The sequence below is a fragment of the Drosophila ficusphila genome, unplaced genomic scaffold, assembly GCF_018152265.1.
Source record: "Drosophila ficusphila isolate 14025-0441.05 unplaced genomic scaffold, ASM1815226v1 contig_414, whole genome shotgun sequence".
Classification (NCBI taxonomy): Eukaryota; Metazoa; Arthropoda; class Insecta; order Diptera; family Drosophilidae; genus Drosophila; species Drosophila ficusphila.
This window is the reverse complement of record NW_025064328.1, coordinates 5009386-5025199: the sequence shown is the minus strand read 5'-3', so window position 1 is coordinate 5025199 and position 15814 is coordinate 5009386. Positions and strand designations below refer to the sequence as shown.

The following is a 15814-nucleotide window of genomic DNA, read 5'->3' as shown; positions in this document are numbered from 1 at the left end:
CCACAGTGTGTAGATTTAGGTCTCTGTGAAGTGTCGTGCCACGCACATACCAGGGACAGTCAGTAATGGTACGTAGAAACCGATTCTGCAACACTTGTAACCTTTTGTAGTTCGATTTGGCTGCGATCCCCCAAATTTGAATACCATAAAGCCAGATTGGCAGGATACAGAATGCATATACTGCCCTCTTGCATCTCAGCGGCAAAGTGCTCCTTCTGTGTGTAAGCCAACGCAGTTGCTGAATCCTTTGGTTACATTTTTTGACTGTTGCTTTCAGATGTGGTCCGAACGTAAGGCGCTTATCCAGTGTGATACCAAGATATTTTGCTTGCGACGGCTGTTCCAAACTGACTCCCTCTAGCTGGATTTCAGGGGTGTTAGATACAAGTCTCTTCAGTGTAAAGCAGGGGTTCGTAGTTTTTTGCGGATTGATTCTCATATTCCAACGTTTACACCAAGCAGAAAGATCCTTAAGGTATTCTTGTATTCCATTTGCTGCTTCCCTCCGACATCTGGAATTGTAGATGACTGCAATGTCATCTGCATATGTAGCAATCAAAGCTTTGGAAGGATCTATCATGTGATGTCTGTTTGGGCTTGGTATATCCACTGTATATAAAGAGTAAAGCAGCGGCCCAAGCACACTGCCCTGAGGTACTCCTGCTCTCATTCTATAGTTATCAGAGTATCTGTCCCTAACTCTGACCTTGAACTCCCGTTCTTCTAGGTAGGATCTCAGAAGACCATAGTAGGGGGCAGGTAGGAGGTTTTTGATTTTAAGCAAAAGTCCAACATGCCACACCTTATCGAAGGCTTGCTGCATATCAATTCCCCATTTCCCCGGCGTCTGTCACATGTTAATGTCGTGTGTAACTGCCGCTTTTCCAGCTACTCAGCCATTGCAATGCCATTCTTGTTTTTTTTTTTTTTTTGGCTAGGGCCACAGATTCGGAGCCAGATGGAAGATGGAAATTTTGTGATTTATTGCCGTCGAGTTGCAGGAATTATGGTTGCAGTTGGAAGACATTTTTAACCATTCGCCGTCGCAGCTTTGAGTTATGGCCGGCATAATTTATGCGCAGCAGCGTCTACCCAGAATAGTGATAAACACCAGGCTTTCCGAAGAGTTGGCCAATATTGGCCATAATCGATTCGTTGCCACCTTTTTCCTTTTTTTTCCGCCGAGTGCGTTCATTAAATTTTATGCCGGCGCTTAGCTTTTTTATGCGGCCATTAAAATGCTTTGTACTTTAGTTACTCTCGCCAGTGGCTAAGCTCGCACTTCCATTTCCATTTCCGTTTCCGGTCATAAAACTTCATTGGGTTATCAAAAGCGGGGTGGATGGTGGCTTATTTATGCTCGGCCAATTACTCAGCCGGCCAGCACATGATTCGCCAACCAAAAGATACAAGTTGCAGATATACACAAGTGCAGCAGCGTAATTCAGCTGGCAGCAAAAGATGCCAAACAATTTATTCTGCACTCATGTCTAAGCTGGCGCAAAAATATTCATTTATTTTTGTTGGCAAGCAGTCGGAAACCGCAGCAATTAACAAGGATAAGGGTGGCAAAAGGAAAAGTTGGTTGGAATGGCAAGAGATGGCTAGCTGGGTAGCTGGTTAGCTTGGTAGCTTGGTAGTTGGGTAGTTGGCTAGCTGGCCAGTCAAGTGGCCAACTTTGTTGTGGTTCGCAACTGGCACTTGCTTATCTCGCATCGCTGCATTTTCATAATAAACAAATTTTATTTTATAAATGCTCTCCGGCCCGGGGAAAAATGAAGTCATGTGGTCCGAGACCCTAAGCCCCCCCTTAAATTTCAAGTGGTTTGTACATATATAAAGCTGTATATATATATATATATATATGGTAAGACTGAGACGAGAACTAATGTGCGTTGCACTGGAAGACAATGCCAGCATCCTCAGGCATCCTCCATCCACCATCCTATCCATATCCTGGCCAACTTCCCTCACAGTTGAGCAAGCAAAGCAATTATTTATATTTTTGGCTGAGCATTTCTCTCCTGCGGTTTTCGGGGCTTTTCCAAGGAGGAGGGGGTAGGGGAATGGGAAAATCTTGTACGCCAGCTCGAAATTAAAGTCACACATCGCAAGGAGCAGCACAATAAAAATGTGCAGGGCACGCAAAACGTGCCGGGACATTCAAGTGGCCAGGACATCCATGCAGTTTATGGCCAAAAACGATGGCCCCGCTCTGACTTTGGCCTGAAAGTAGTTTTCATTGTTTTCCCTGCCTTCGGTTTTATGTGCCACACTCTCTCTCCCTCTCTCTCTTTCTTAGTTCGGTTTGTAGTGAGTGTCCTGTGTAGTCCTGCAGTCCTGTAGTGGTGTCGTTCTGTAGACTGTGCACGACGTCTGTTTTGTTGTGGCCACAAGCAACAAGGACTTCTAATTAGCACACTGTCAGCGGTGGTCAAAAAGAGGGGCTTCCACAGGGGGGTTTCCCAGCGAGGGGGGAGGGAGGGGGAAAAGCGTTGTTGGTTGGCAGGACAATGAGACGACAAATGTGCTTAAATGGCCGAGTTGTGGACGCCACTAAAAACTCAACTAAAACTGAAATTGCACGACGAAAAGGACGCGAAACGGAAACCGCAAACTGGCAAATGGCTGCCACTGCTGAAGGACATTACCAGGATCCTCTAGCTTTCTCTCTCGCTCTTCCCCGCTCTCTCCATCGCTCTCTTTCGCACACATGCTACTACCTTTTTGTATGCATAGAAAGCGGTAGCGGCTTTGAGCCAAAAGAAGAAAAGCGGTGGGCCGCTAAGCGCCTGATGTCCTGGCCAGTGTCCTGCACTCCTTCGGCACGACCATTATTATGGGAATTTTCATTCTGCTCTGCGCGTTTATTTCCATTTTGATTGCAGTCCCCCCCGTTTTTTTTTCGTGTGTATTTCGGTTGGTTTTTGTCCTCTTTTTTTTTTTTTTTTTTTGTTGAGCTGCTGCCACTGCCCGCAAATGTATGCAACACATTTCGTATGCAATGGCCGCGGCAGCAAATCCGCAGGATCTGCGAAGGGAAAAGGGCTGGGGGGGAGGGGGGAGGGGGGGTCCCACTTCCGTGCTGGTTTGGCGGAAATGGAGGCGTCAGGTCGCCAGAAACGACACCCAGGGCCAAAAGTGAAATCCGAAGCGCCGCTGGAAAACACATGCAGTCAGTCGGCCAGGACTCGATTGCTCGACTGCTCGACTGTTGGATTGCAGGATTGCAGGATTGTTGGATTGAAACCAGGCCAGGAAAACCGGCGGGGCGGGGGCAAAAGGGTTTCCCAGAGACCAGAGGAGCGACCAGAGACGGCCAATTGAATGAATGTGTGTGTGGCTCTGGTTTCAAGTGCCGCCACTCAACTAGCACTTATTGCATGCGACAAACGACAGCAGCAGGCACAGGACACACAGGACACGAATGCGAATGATGACGGGATGGGTTCGCTGTTGGCCGTCGGCCGTTAGCTGTTGGCCATCGAATGGAAGGCAGGAAGGCAGGAAGCAGGCGGACAGGCGGGAAAGGACTCTGCTCCGGATGCGGCCGCAAACTTTTGTCGTTTTTTCAATTTCAATTTTTCACTGAAGTGCTCGTCCTTTCTACCTCCTTTCCCTCTCTCTTCCCTCTCTTTCCCCCTCGGCTCGGCTTATCCTCGCCTTCTCTGTCTGCACTTAAAGCAGTTAGCACGATGACCATCATTGGCATATATCCATGTATGAATTCGAGCCCATTCTCCGCCTTTGGGGCCATTTGCTGCATATGGCGCTCGTTGCATGGGGCAAGGCGTCATGTAATTGTTGAAGGAGCAACATAGAGAGAGAGAGAGAGAGAGCGAGAGCGGGATAAAGGATCCGCAGGAGCACACACACATACAGATTACGTTTACGCAGCGTTGCGATGAGGATTTTCTGGTGCCTAAGCGGCCGTGAAGCCAGAAAACAAACAGAAATACAGAGAATGGCTGGCCCGACTGAGATTTAATAAAGTAAATCGAGTTTTTGGGTACTCTAGCCACATCAAGTTCTGCTTGAGGCACTTCTACTTGCGGATAATAATCACTAGTGTTGGATGGAAAAATATTATAGAACTCAAGGGTTTGCAGAAAGGTAAAAAGTCATTAAAGGGAGGTAAACCTAAGGCAAATAAAGAAGTATTTTTATTATGCTTATTTCTATGAGTGAGAAAAATTCAGAATATCTTAGGATTGTTTTTTTTTTTTAAAGGGTATAAAGGTGTATCTTTTTTGTAAGATCTCTTTTAAATGAAAAATATCCAATTAATGAATAGCACATAAAATTAACTTACCTTAAATGAACAAATCTACTTCAAATTTAATTTAATGAATTTGAAAAAATATTTTGTTAGTCCGAGATAATCAATTTTCCTCCTTCACCCCAATATCTATAATTTATGTACTCCAACCAGTTAGCGCATTCGGCCAACTCCTTAGTATCATGGTAATACCCTCAGAAAAGTAACTCCCCTTCGAAGTGGAGGGATGGGCACTCACCTGGCGTCATAACTGCCAACTGCAGACGCTGCTGCTCCGCATTCTCGTACGGCAGACTGCAGTTATTACGGCCGTAAGCGTAACTGTTATCTGTTTTTGTGCCCAGGCCCCCCGTTTTCCCGTTATCCCGCTTTCGTGTTCGTGTTCGTGCTCGTGTTGCTGTTCCTGTTTCCATTTGGGAAATTTCAGAAGTTCGTTGATTTCTTTTTTCCCCATCCTATTTTTTTTTTGCTGCTGCTGTTCGTCGTTCTCCTCTCATAATTTAATATTTACAAAGTGGAGCAGAGCAGAGCTGGCAACAGAAAACTGCAAAATAATAAAACGAAATTACCAAAGGGCCCCAGAGAGAGAGAGAGGAAAAGGAAGGTTGGTGGGGCAGCTGCAGGAAATCTGCGCTGTGCATTAAAAAACGCTTAGGGCAGCAACTTTGTCGCCTGCCAGGCGGCTCTCCACTGTCCAATGTCCAGAGTCCTGTGTCCAGTGCCCAGTGCCCTGTGCCCAGTGTCCTGCGTCCAGTGTCCTGCTGGCTGGCTGGCATTGTTCATTGACAGTTTGGCTTCCTCTGCCGAATCTCCGCATTTTCTCTTGCTCTCTCCAGAGAGAGCGAGAATCCTGCTTTTCCCCCCCGCCATTCCCCGTTTTTCCCGCCGAGCCTGTCGTGCATTTTCAAATTTGTTTGTTTTTAATTAATTGCACGCGGCCCCTGCGAGGACGATGTGCCCAAAAACAACAGGAACAACAGCGGCAAGCGGAAGCTCATATGTGAGTAGGAAAATGGGTGGGAAAATGTGTGGGGAAAATTCGGTGGCAGGGAGAGGGGAAAAGCGACAGAGGACTGCGTGCTGGACAGTGATTAAGCGAGTTGAAGCCCAGTCTGTAATGGCGTTGGCATGCCAGGAGATTTTAGATAAAGTCCCCGGCCTACTCGCTTTTCCTACGCTTTTTCCCGCTATCCCCTCCCTTTTTCCCCTTTCCCGCTTCCTTTTCCACTTTTCCCCTAGGCGTGGCGTCGCCCTGAAGTATGCCATAAAAATGTTCGGACTTAATTTCGATTAATTTGCCAGAGTTTTCCCATTGTGTTTGCCCCACTCTCTATCTTTTTCCCTCTTATTTTTGCTGTTCCCATTTTGGCACAATTACCAACACCATCAAAAATGAAATCAAATTGAAGTTTTCCCCCTCAAAAAAAAAAAGAATACGAAATAAAGAAAACCCTTTTGCCTTGACAGCACCGACAGAGAGAAAATTTGCATAAATTTTAAATTTCAATTTGCAGTCGACGAAAAAATAAAGAAAAATTATGCAAACCAAGAAAAAAACAGAAGAGTTCGAGACATCTGCAGCAGCAGCCAAAAAAAAAAAAAAAAAAATACCGAAACGAAATTAGCAGACAACAAAGAGACTCTCTATCGTTCCACATCCTTTTTTTTTCTTTTATTTTTTTTTTTTTTTTTGACTAGTCAGGCGAACGAAGGACACCCCTTTTTTCAGACGGTAGCTAACGCACTTTCCCAGCCGAGATGATTGTGTCCTGCTGCCTTTTGCCTTCTGCTTTTTTGGCTTTTATCGAAGAAGAGTGAGTCCTCTCGGTGCGTTTTTCAAGCAGGTCCTCTGTCCCATGTCCTGTGTGCCATGTCCTTCGTCCTCCATCCTCCAACCTCTCGCTTCTGGCTCGTTTTACAAATTCTTACACATCCGGAATGGAATCACATGTGGGTTTCGGTTGTGTGTGTGTGTTTGTGTGTGTGTTTTGGTCAGGGTTATAACGGAAAAGGAAACAACTGGCATTGGCAGCCATACGACGTTAAGGATAATCGTGATGACAGCATATTTTGTGACCTCCCTCCGCCCTCCAATTTTTGTTCCTTCTATTTTCTTGGCCAGCTTCCGCTTGTATGGGTATTCGGTATTCGGTTGGGTTCAGTTCGGATTGCTGTCAGTTGGCTGTCTTTAAAATGACATTAAAAACGGCCAAATAAGCTTAGTGAGACATCCCAGCAGTCACTTCTGACCCCGCCAAGCAAAAATAAGGAATGGCGAATCGAGCGAAACTAAACGCAATTTAAAATAAATCACAACACACACTCAGCTGAAATGCTGAAAAAGCTACACCCATTTGGCTGTGTCTTACAAGTGGGCGTGGCATTCAAAGTCGCCTTGTGTGTGACTGCAGATTGATATATCTGAATCTGAGACTGCGCTGCTTTAATACTTTCGGGTGACAAATGTGAATTTTATGTTGATTTCCAGCGCAGGAGCCGAAGGATAAGAGCTTACTCTAATATTTTCTGTGTGTGCTCTTTTTTCTCCATTCTTTTGCAGATGTTCCTTGGATTGCTTGGGTTCTTGGCCAGATGGAAATCTTAAAGGAAAACGGATGGGAACGAAAGTCGAGGTGAGTGGCTGAGTTACTTGGCATATTAAGTTTCCGCTTAGCCAGCAGTGGAAAGTTTTTCAACTTTTTCTTCTTTGTGGTGGTACGTTAACCCCCTGCCGTGGGCCACACACATCGCGTATACGCAGTGTGGACTGACCCTATTAATTGAACGCTTGTTTATTTATGGGCCTCGTTATTTGAGTGCATTCAAGTGTTTTGTACGGCAAATGGCCACGCCTCCTTGACGGGGGCAAAGGCGGGTGCTATAAATTGTTAAGTTTTATCAGCCGCAACAGCAGCGGCGGCAGCATGAATAATAAGGCAATGCCACGCCCACTTTCGCATTGCGTGCTCGAGAAGCAAAGTCCTGAAAGCCACAAATACATGCACACACCAACTGGAATACAAGCATACACACACATATACAGACACAGACATGGACACGCACATGCACGCACAATTGAAGCGGAAGTGCGCATTGTTTCCGCTTTTAATAAGAGTCGTCGTTGTTCGATGTGCGGCTGCAACACGGCTCTGTTCTGCATATGCTCGTGCATAATAATAAAGCATGCTGCATGCCGCCGCCGCTGCCGCCGCCGCTCGGTGCAAACAGGATTGGTAGTCGGTCGGATCGGGCCATAAATTGCATTAAATTGCATTTAAATGTGTCGGACAGGTTAACAATGCGAGGAGTATCCGCCATAATTGATTGTAAATTAAACCTAACTTTGGCCTAGGCCCTTTTTAAGCCACTGCCACTACCACTACGGCTGCTCCTTAAATTGACCGTAATTATTCGAGCATTTTAACACTCCACATCGCTCTCTCTCTCTCTTTTCCCCCCTTTTAATTTCCAGGCTTTTGAGCGTGAAATGGCCAAGGATACAAAAAAAGGAAACCAAAGTTGGGCAAACTAGCAATTTGCTGCGCTCTACAAGGCACTTTTGTCCTCGGGGAGGCGAGAAACTTTAATCTTATCCCAAGGAAATTTGCATTGCTCTTGGCTTGTGTTATTTCTTGTATTTTTTTTTGTGCTCTAGTCCTTTTTGGTTATGGCATGCCTGTCGACAATTAAACATATTCACCATTCACATTAATTGTGGCGAAAGTTTCGGGGCCAGAAAACCGCCAACCTGCTGTGCCACCTGCGGTGTTGCTGCCACAAGCACACACTCAGGATACACATTCTCTCGTTTGTAGTGCCGCCGTTTGTAGTGCCGTATACTCAATTTCTTCTCTTTTAGTCTACTTGTTTTTTTTTTTTTGGTCCTCAGCTGGAACTGACTATGATCTATGGCACTTGGCATGTGTGAAATTGGAGTGGGCTGAAAGGAGGGGGAGAAACACTAGGAAAAAAGTGGAATATCTCTTTTGTTAAGCAGTTAGTATAACTATGAAATGAATTAGTAAATAATTGTAGGATTTTTTACATTTAATGGTAGATCAAATTCATATATGCAAGTTGAACAACTAATTCAATAATTGTTAATCAGATTTACTAAAGTGAGTTGCATTTTTCCATGGCTCTAAGAAAACTTTCCTCTACAATTGTTCCTGCGTTTTCCCCTCCTCATCTCTGCTTTTCCCACAGTGCATTTCTTTGCGGTCTGAGGTAGATGACTTTTGTTCTCCACTTGATTAGCATTCGCCTTAGCCATTTGAGTCGCTTTGTGCTGGAGTGCAGGAGCGTGCCTATTGATGCGTGCTAATTGCGAGGCGACTCCGCATTGAAGTCCGTGCCAAGAATATCCTGAATGCCGGGATGCCAGGCCACCAGGATGCTGGGATGCCACATTGTTATTCGGCCTTAGTGGCTGGTGTGCATAACAAGGAAATCCGTTTCGAGTGCGAGTGGCTGGCTGTGTGTGGTGGCTGCAGTTGGTCTTTGTCTTGGCGGAAGTTCTCGAGAGCCTCCGACTGGCTTCGAGTGTGCTCTCTTCGAGTGTCCTGTCTGGACGTCTAGCTCCACCCATTGGGTCAGCAAAAGTCCTTTGAGAGTTGCAATGAACCACCGATCAGGGAGCAGGAATCGGGAATCAGGGAACAGGGATCGGGAATCAGGAATCATGGAGGAGCAGGGACTAACCCACTGACAGCACTTATCAAAACGTTCAATCAATCAATCAATTGTTGCCAACAAAAGGCCGCTCACCGAAAAAAAAAAACACAAATATCCCCAGCCATACGACCATTTGTAGCGACAAAAAAGGCAGCAACTCAAATCAGCTTAGCCTAAAAAAAGGACCAGCAAATGGGAGGGAAAACAAAATACACAGCACCACTAATACAAAAGGGACATATGCCGGCAGGACATGAAAGCAAAGCTCACTCCCAAACACTCACACACACTCATTCGTCGGCGGCTTTTGTGTGGCGGCTTTTTATTTGTCCATGTGTTCTGACCCAAAGACCCCAGCCGGAAAAAAGCCAAGCCAATGGACTGGCTGGCCAACAAATCAGCGCAAATCGGCCAGACAAAACAACAACAACAGCAGCAAAAAAAAAAGAGAGGAGGCTATATTCAGGCTAGAAAACCTGCAACATTCCGCATGTCACTGCGATCCACAGAGGATGTGTCAGCTTCAGAGCGACGGATTCCCGGGACATTGCCCACCTGCAGTTCTCGTCTCGTTAAAGAACTGCCTACTCTAATAAGCCAATTCAAAGAAGTTCCCTTTGCCAAAGGAATACAAGAGAGAAAGAGGGTGGGAAAGGGGGGGGGTGGCAAGTGGAGGGCTGGTTGCGACAGCAAATGTTTATCCAATGTGGCACATGCATAAATTTATGCTTACACACATTTTGTCAACATCTGCAGCACATTCACAACTTGCCAGATACTTTTCTGGCTCATCCAGCATACACACACATACCATCGTGAGATTGCGGCAGATATTTGCATATTATGTCTATATGCAAATGATGGCGGGGGGCGAAGAGGAGGGCGAAGGAGGCGAAGATGACGACACACACGGCGTATACGTGCTGCATTAACATATCAATCATACGTAGCGCAGCAGCTCCTTCCGCTTCCCGCGCAAACATTTAGCCGTAGATAAAGATGAACGAGTGTCGTCCATGATTTTTACGCTCCTCCCTGTAAACTTGCGCCATAAATTCTAGCCAAGCTGTATGCATTTAACATTGTCGTGCAGCAGTTTATTGGAAAGTTAATTGCCGCGCCGGCTGAATACGATAAATTAATGCCAACTAACAACATTGTCAGCGATAGCCACTTCCTACCTCCGCGTCGTGTCGACAATTGTAATTGTTGTGCTGATTGTTTAATTGCGGCCATTTTGTGATCAGTTTCCGCTGGTCATGCACACACTTACACCCACACACGCACACTACAACCACAGGACAATTCAATTGTGTGCAAATAAATATGCAATACATGACAGTGACTGTTTTTCAATACTATTTGGTTTACAAATTAGCCTCTCCGATTTCGTCAACACGCGCTTAAATCACTCTTGGCTTTTCGCAATTTATATATTTATCCTATATCCTGCAGCTGTTTGCATATTGATGTCATTAAATTGACTTTTTACAATTGGTTTTTGATATTTTCATAATATTTACGGTTTATAATTTCTGATCGACTGGGGTTTTCCTTCCTTTTTTTTAAAGAACCATCTCGCAATGATGGCAAAAAATTATAAACCAAAAAGAAAAAACGAAATAATCGCTGGCAAAACATCTGTGACAACATGGCGTATGATTTATTTGTGCGGGTCCCGCACTCAGTATTTTCGCGGTTATTGGCTGGCGCTTTAAGCCATGTTTGCTCTTTATTGGATTTTATTATGTCGCTAAAAAACCACGAAAGCCCATTAATAGCATTTAATTAGAAAATATTGGCCATTAGCGGTGGACTGCTGCAATTTATGCACTTGCAGGCACGGCAACTCTGCTAATTTTTTCCCATCGTAATGACATCAGTGGAGAGCATACGTATTTTTTTTTGCCATGATTTCAGAGACCTCAGAGTCCAAATTGCGTCATTCAGCTCGGTTCGGTTTTCTCCGCCGGCGAAACGAGTTTTGAGCTTGTTTCAATTATTTGCCACGCAAATACAAAACCCATTTTGTTGGCAGGGCCGGGGGTATTTGTCCCATTACCAATTAGATGAAATGGCTCTGCCCTGAGCTCAGCTCAAAACTCTGTGTTCTCTCTCCGCTGGCTTCTCTGGCTTCCAATTTAATGAATATGTAATGGCTGGGGCGAAAAAAAAAGTTGCCGCTTATCATCATCATCCCCTATCCAGCGAAAACTTGCCGCATAACAAAGCTTTATCAGTCGGCTTGCTATCTGCTCGGGGTTTTTCTCCTTGGTTTTTCTGCTGGTGGCAGCTGCTCCTCCTGCTGAGTGTAAATTTTTTGGCAATCCCCCACGTTTTTCAATCTCAACTTGTAATTGACGCTGTACTTGGCGGGCTGCATAAAAAATAATTTGATTATTAACTTGGTTCCCAGAGTGAGAGAAAAAGAGAGCGGGCGGGGAATTTAAATATTAATTGAAACAGCTAGCAGTCCTTTTTTGGTGGCCCGCGGGACTTGTTGACTTGGCCGCAGGCTAATCCCCGGCTAATCTGGGCCAGCTTTTGGCAGCCAGGCAAAGACCCTTTAAGTGCCACTGGATTGTCCAATCAATTAGTGGCAGGCGAATTATGTTGCATTTAAAACGGGGACGGCAATTCGCGGAGATTTATGCGGCTCATAAATGTCAAAGGCAGCAAGGCACGCACCTCGTTTTGCACAATTAATCTTGTAGATGTCTTGTCGTTCATATATGCCATATATATAGAAAAGGGGGCGTGGCCAAAGCCACAAAGTCGATAATCGCCCATCACCTGCTGTGGGAATTTGGACAGATGTGCGCGGGGTTCCCAATAAAATAATTCATTTAAAATTTACAACTCAGAGGGCCCGAAATGAAAAGAAGCCATATGTCAATTGCAGTTGCACACGGTCGCATAAACAAGTCGTCTTCTTCCTTTTTGGGGGAAGGATGGTCGTCGAGGTCCTTATTCGCAACCCAAGCAGATCCTTGCCCTATCCCTTTCATTTTGGCTTTGGCTTTGGCTTTGGCTTTGGCACACAATGACATGTCAAGTGCAAAATGCAAAACTGGACGCCACAGAACTTTTTGCCAATTGTTCGTCCTCGTGCTCGTTGTCGGCCTCGTCCTCCCCATCGTCCTTTTGCGTCCCCGGCCCTCTTCGTCCTTAGACTCTTGTCCTTGCTGCACCTACAACTTCCGGCCTTTGTTGAAATAACCATAAAATCAAGATAAGTTATTGGATTTGCTGGCAGGAAGCAGGAATAAGCACTTTTTGCCTTTGCCCTTCTGGCCAACGAGTGACTAGGCCTCGTCCTTTGCTCCTTCCTCTTCTTCTTTTTCGCCTTCATGTCCTTGCCTTGTGTCGTAGATTAATTGCTTTTTTTGGGGTGAGGCTCCGGGGGCGACCAGAGAGAGCTCAACTCCTCCTGGGAAAAAAACATTTTTGTGTAATATAAATACGAATTTTTTATTTCCTGCCCTGTGAACTTTTGCGCCTCCCCGACGATTGCCACGGTTAGTCCTGCAGCTCCAGTTCCAGATCCTGTTCCTGCTGCTCCTGCTCCTTTTGCTACTGTAGTAACTGTAGCCGCCCGTTTTCCAGCTGGCTTTTCCTGGCTTTCTTTTTTTTTTTTTGTATAAATAGTGGCGCTCACAATGCCGCAACTCAGTGGGAATGGGTGTCCTCGTTCCACAGCTGGAGGCGTCGCACAATCAGTTTTCACAGTTCGCACTTGCCTGGGTCCTTTTGCTCCTTTTCCCCCTCTCCTTTTTCCCTTCCTCCTGCTCCTTCTCCTTCCATCTGTTCCTGCCTCACTAATGCGATTAAGCCGCTTGTTGTGGCTGTCAACGCGTTGACTGCTCCACTCCCACTTCCATTTCCACTCCCATTCCCCAACCGAGTTGAAACCTCCTCCAACTGCCTTTGTAATTCACTTAAGTGTGGCACTTTGGCCTGCGGTAAACGCCGTCCATTGTTGCCCCACTGTTCTCAGGCACTGATCTCTTTAGCATATAACCAGAGGCCAGCGGGGTTTACCTTTGGCCAACTTTCAGATTTTCGGCTTGGCTCTGGTTTAATCATAAATTTCCCCAACTGGATCTCAGTTGCCATTGTCCAGTGAAAAGCCATCCCCCCTTTCCCCCCCAAAAAAGAGGGCGAAAAAGCCAAGCGAACTGCTGTCAAGTGGTCTTAACCTCTTAACTACATTTTATTTGATGACATTGTGGCGTGTGGCCAGTTTAATCACGATATTACTGCCATAAAGAGTGTGCGAGGCGGCTAACCGAGTTGGACTTTGTCCGCTCACTTGGAAAAATTAGATATCTTGTTGGAGATATTTAAATAGATTTTTATATTTGTAGTTACAGCTGGGATAAATATCGTTCACAGAAAAAAATGGAAAGTACTCCTAAATATAAATATAGTACGTCATTTACAATTCTTAAAGTATCTCTTTTTATTACGAATCCCACATAATTGATTTCATTTCGTAAATAAAATTAAAACACCCATCCACATAAAAGAAATTTAAATTGACAGTGCTGTCAGGATATTTTCTGGCCAATTAAACTCGCATTTTTTCCGCTGTGTCCCTGCTTTTCAATAAGCCCAGCTCAGATTTAGCGTAGGACAGTGCAATTATGCACAAAGAGATTTGGGGAAAGGAGACGCCATAAAAAGTGGCAGCTGAAATGGCGGCGAGTGTGACAGTTTCGACACGCCTTTCAGGACTCCGCCTTCTCGTCCTGCCAGCCTCCCTGCTTTTGGCCCTCATTCACGCACAGGATCCTGGCCCGAAGGCAGGAAGTCTTTACGGGCTCACACGCTCATCAGGAAGTCCCGGCAATCAGGACAGCCAGAGGCTGAGGCGAAAAGGGGGCGAAAAGGGGGCGGGAATGTCACTGGAATGGCACCAATTGGAGTTTATTAATTTGAGGCCGTGCGTGTCGAGTTGTCGACTCGAGGTATTTACAATTGCTGTAAATATTTCCTTTATTATTGTAATTATATTTATGGGAATGTCAATGGGAAAGGACTCGTTCGAAAGGGGGAGAGTTCTCATGACAATGTTGCGTGTTGTCCCCCGGTTCTTAAGGGGAATTAGCAGCACATTAAAATCATTTTTATTGGGCCAACGGCACTCGAGTTTCTTTTGCGGGGGTAGCTGGGGCAATTAATTTAACATTTGCAAATGGCCCGAAAGTATGCAACAATTGTGTAAATTCTGCTCATGAATAAAGGGCCTACAACTAATTTCTCGTTTCTCGTTGCAGGAACGAACAACTCTCGCACACACAGGCACTTCCGGAATGGATGGCTCGACTCCTGACTCCTGACTTCTGAGTCCTGAGTCCTGAAAACTGGAAACCTGAAAACCCGGGGCTCGAAGCCTTACCAACTTGACTCCCAGGATCTTGGCACAACTCGAGTCGGACGCTTCAGGTAATTATGCATATTTAAGCAGTTTTGTCTACAGTTTTACGGGAAGGCGCCTAAAAGGATGCTTTAAATTAATTATTTATGCAAGGTGGGGCCGACATATGCAAACATTTGTTCGCTTGAAAGTCAGGTGCCTGTCAAGTGGACTCCTCACGAGCAGGAAGCCATCCTGTACGTCTCCTTAATGGGTTTATACTCGCATGCATTTTAAAGGAAAGCGCAGGCGGCGGAGGAGTTGGCTGGGAATGGGTTGGGATGGAAATGCCTGCAAAATTAATAGAGGTTCCTGTTCCGGATAATTGCCAGTCGGGCTCTTAAAGTTACCGCCCCGGCCGCAGAATTAATGTCGCTCTATTAATGCTAATGTCAGAGCATCTTCATCCATCAGCGGAGTCCTTTGCCCCCCGAAACTCGTCCTGTCTCTTTGCATTTGTCAATAGTCGAAAGCCGACTTCTATACCTACATATACACAAAGATATATACGTATATATATCTGCTTTTTTGGAGCGCTTCCTTTCACAGCCACACTTCAATACACAGCTTTGCTTTCAGCTTAATTGTTTTGCAACTAAACATCAGTCGGACTGCCTTTCATCCTGCTTTGCATTGTTGTCCTTCTGCCAGGATCCCCATCCACCCAGATTTACTCCCCCTTTTTTTTTTGGTTTTTTTTTTTTTTGCTTTCTGCTTGCCAGGACCTGGCTGAAAGTCGTGTCTAAGTAGCTTTTCTATAAATGACGGCAGGAAGCAAACGAACGAGCGAAATGAAACGAACAAATCTGTAGCGCTCTTTGAGACCGTTAACTGGAATCGGAGAACATGGCAACACAGAGTGGCAAAAACCAGTTGGGAATGAGCACCAGTTGGGTAAAAGTTTCGACCAGGGTGCCCCATCATCCCATCCATCCGGCGGGGAAAAAGGGAAATAGCAGGTGGCTGTTAAGCTGTTGGCATGGCACGGACGTGATAGCTAATTAAAATGTGTTCAAGGCCAGAGTCCGCGAATTGAGTTTACAATTTATGCCACACTTTGCCAACTCAAAAGGGTTGTAAGTAGTCGAGTTACCACAACAACAAATTCAGCCGCATCAGGCACGGGATGGATAATAAGCAGGGGAATATAATGCCGTGTATAATAGACACACCGGGCTTTGGGGCGCTGAAACGTTATTTATAATAGAGATTTATTATTGCCGAGAGGCAATAAAATAACCAGTTGAGAAGGATGAATTGTGGTTGGGCAGAAAGGCATTAGAAACTTTGACTTCACGTTTTGGCTATGGAATGAAATATTTAAATTCGGTAGGTTAAGAGAGGTAGAACTTTAAAGAGTATAAGAGATAGAAAACTTTATTAATTTAACTGTCAATACTGACAGTTTTTTCCATAGACTTTGTAAGAATGGTTTTTATTTA

At 45.3% G+C, this 15814-nt stretch overlaps 1 long non-coding RNA gene across 2 annotated transcripts in view; it reads left to right on the top strand.

The window, feature by feature from the left end:
- Positions 1 to 15814, top strand: part of LOC108087646 — a 47531-nt gene that overhangs the window by 19147 nt on the left and 12570 nt on the right. For both annotated transcript variants that reach the window (XR_006245464.1, XR_006245465.1), the window contains exons 2-3: positions 6840 to 6912; positions 14233 to 14401. This is a non-coding gene — a long non-coding RNA (uncharacterized LOC108087646). The remainder of the gene's footprint in view (positions 1 to 6839; positions 6913 to 14232; positions 14402 to 15814) is intronic.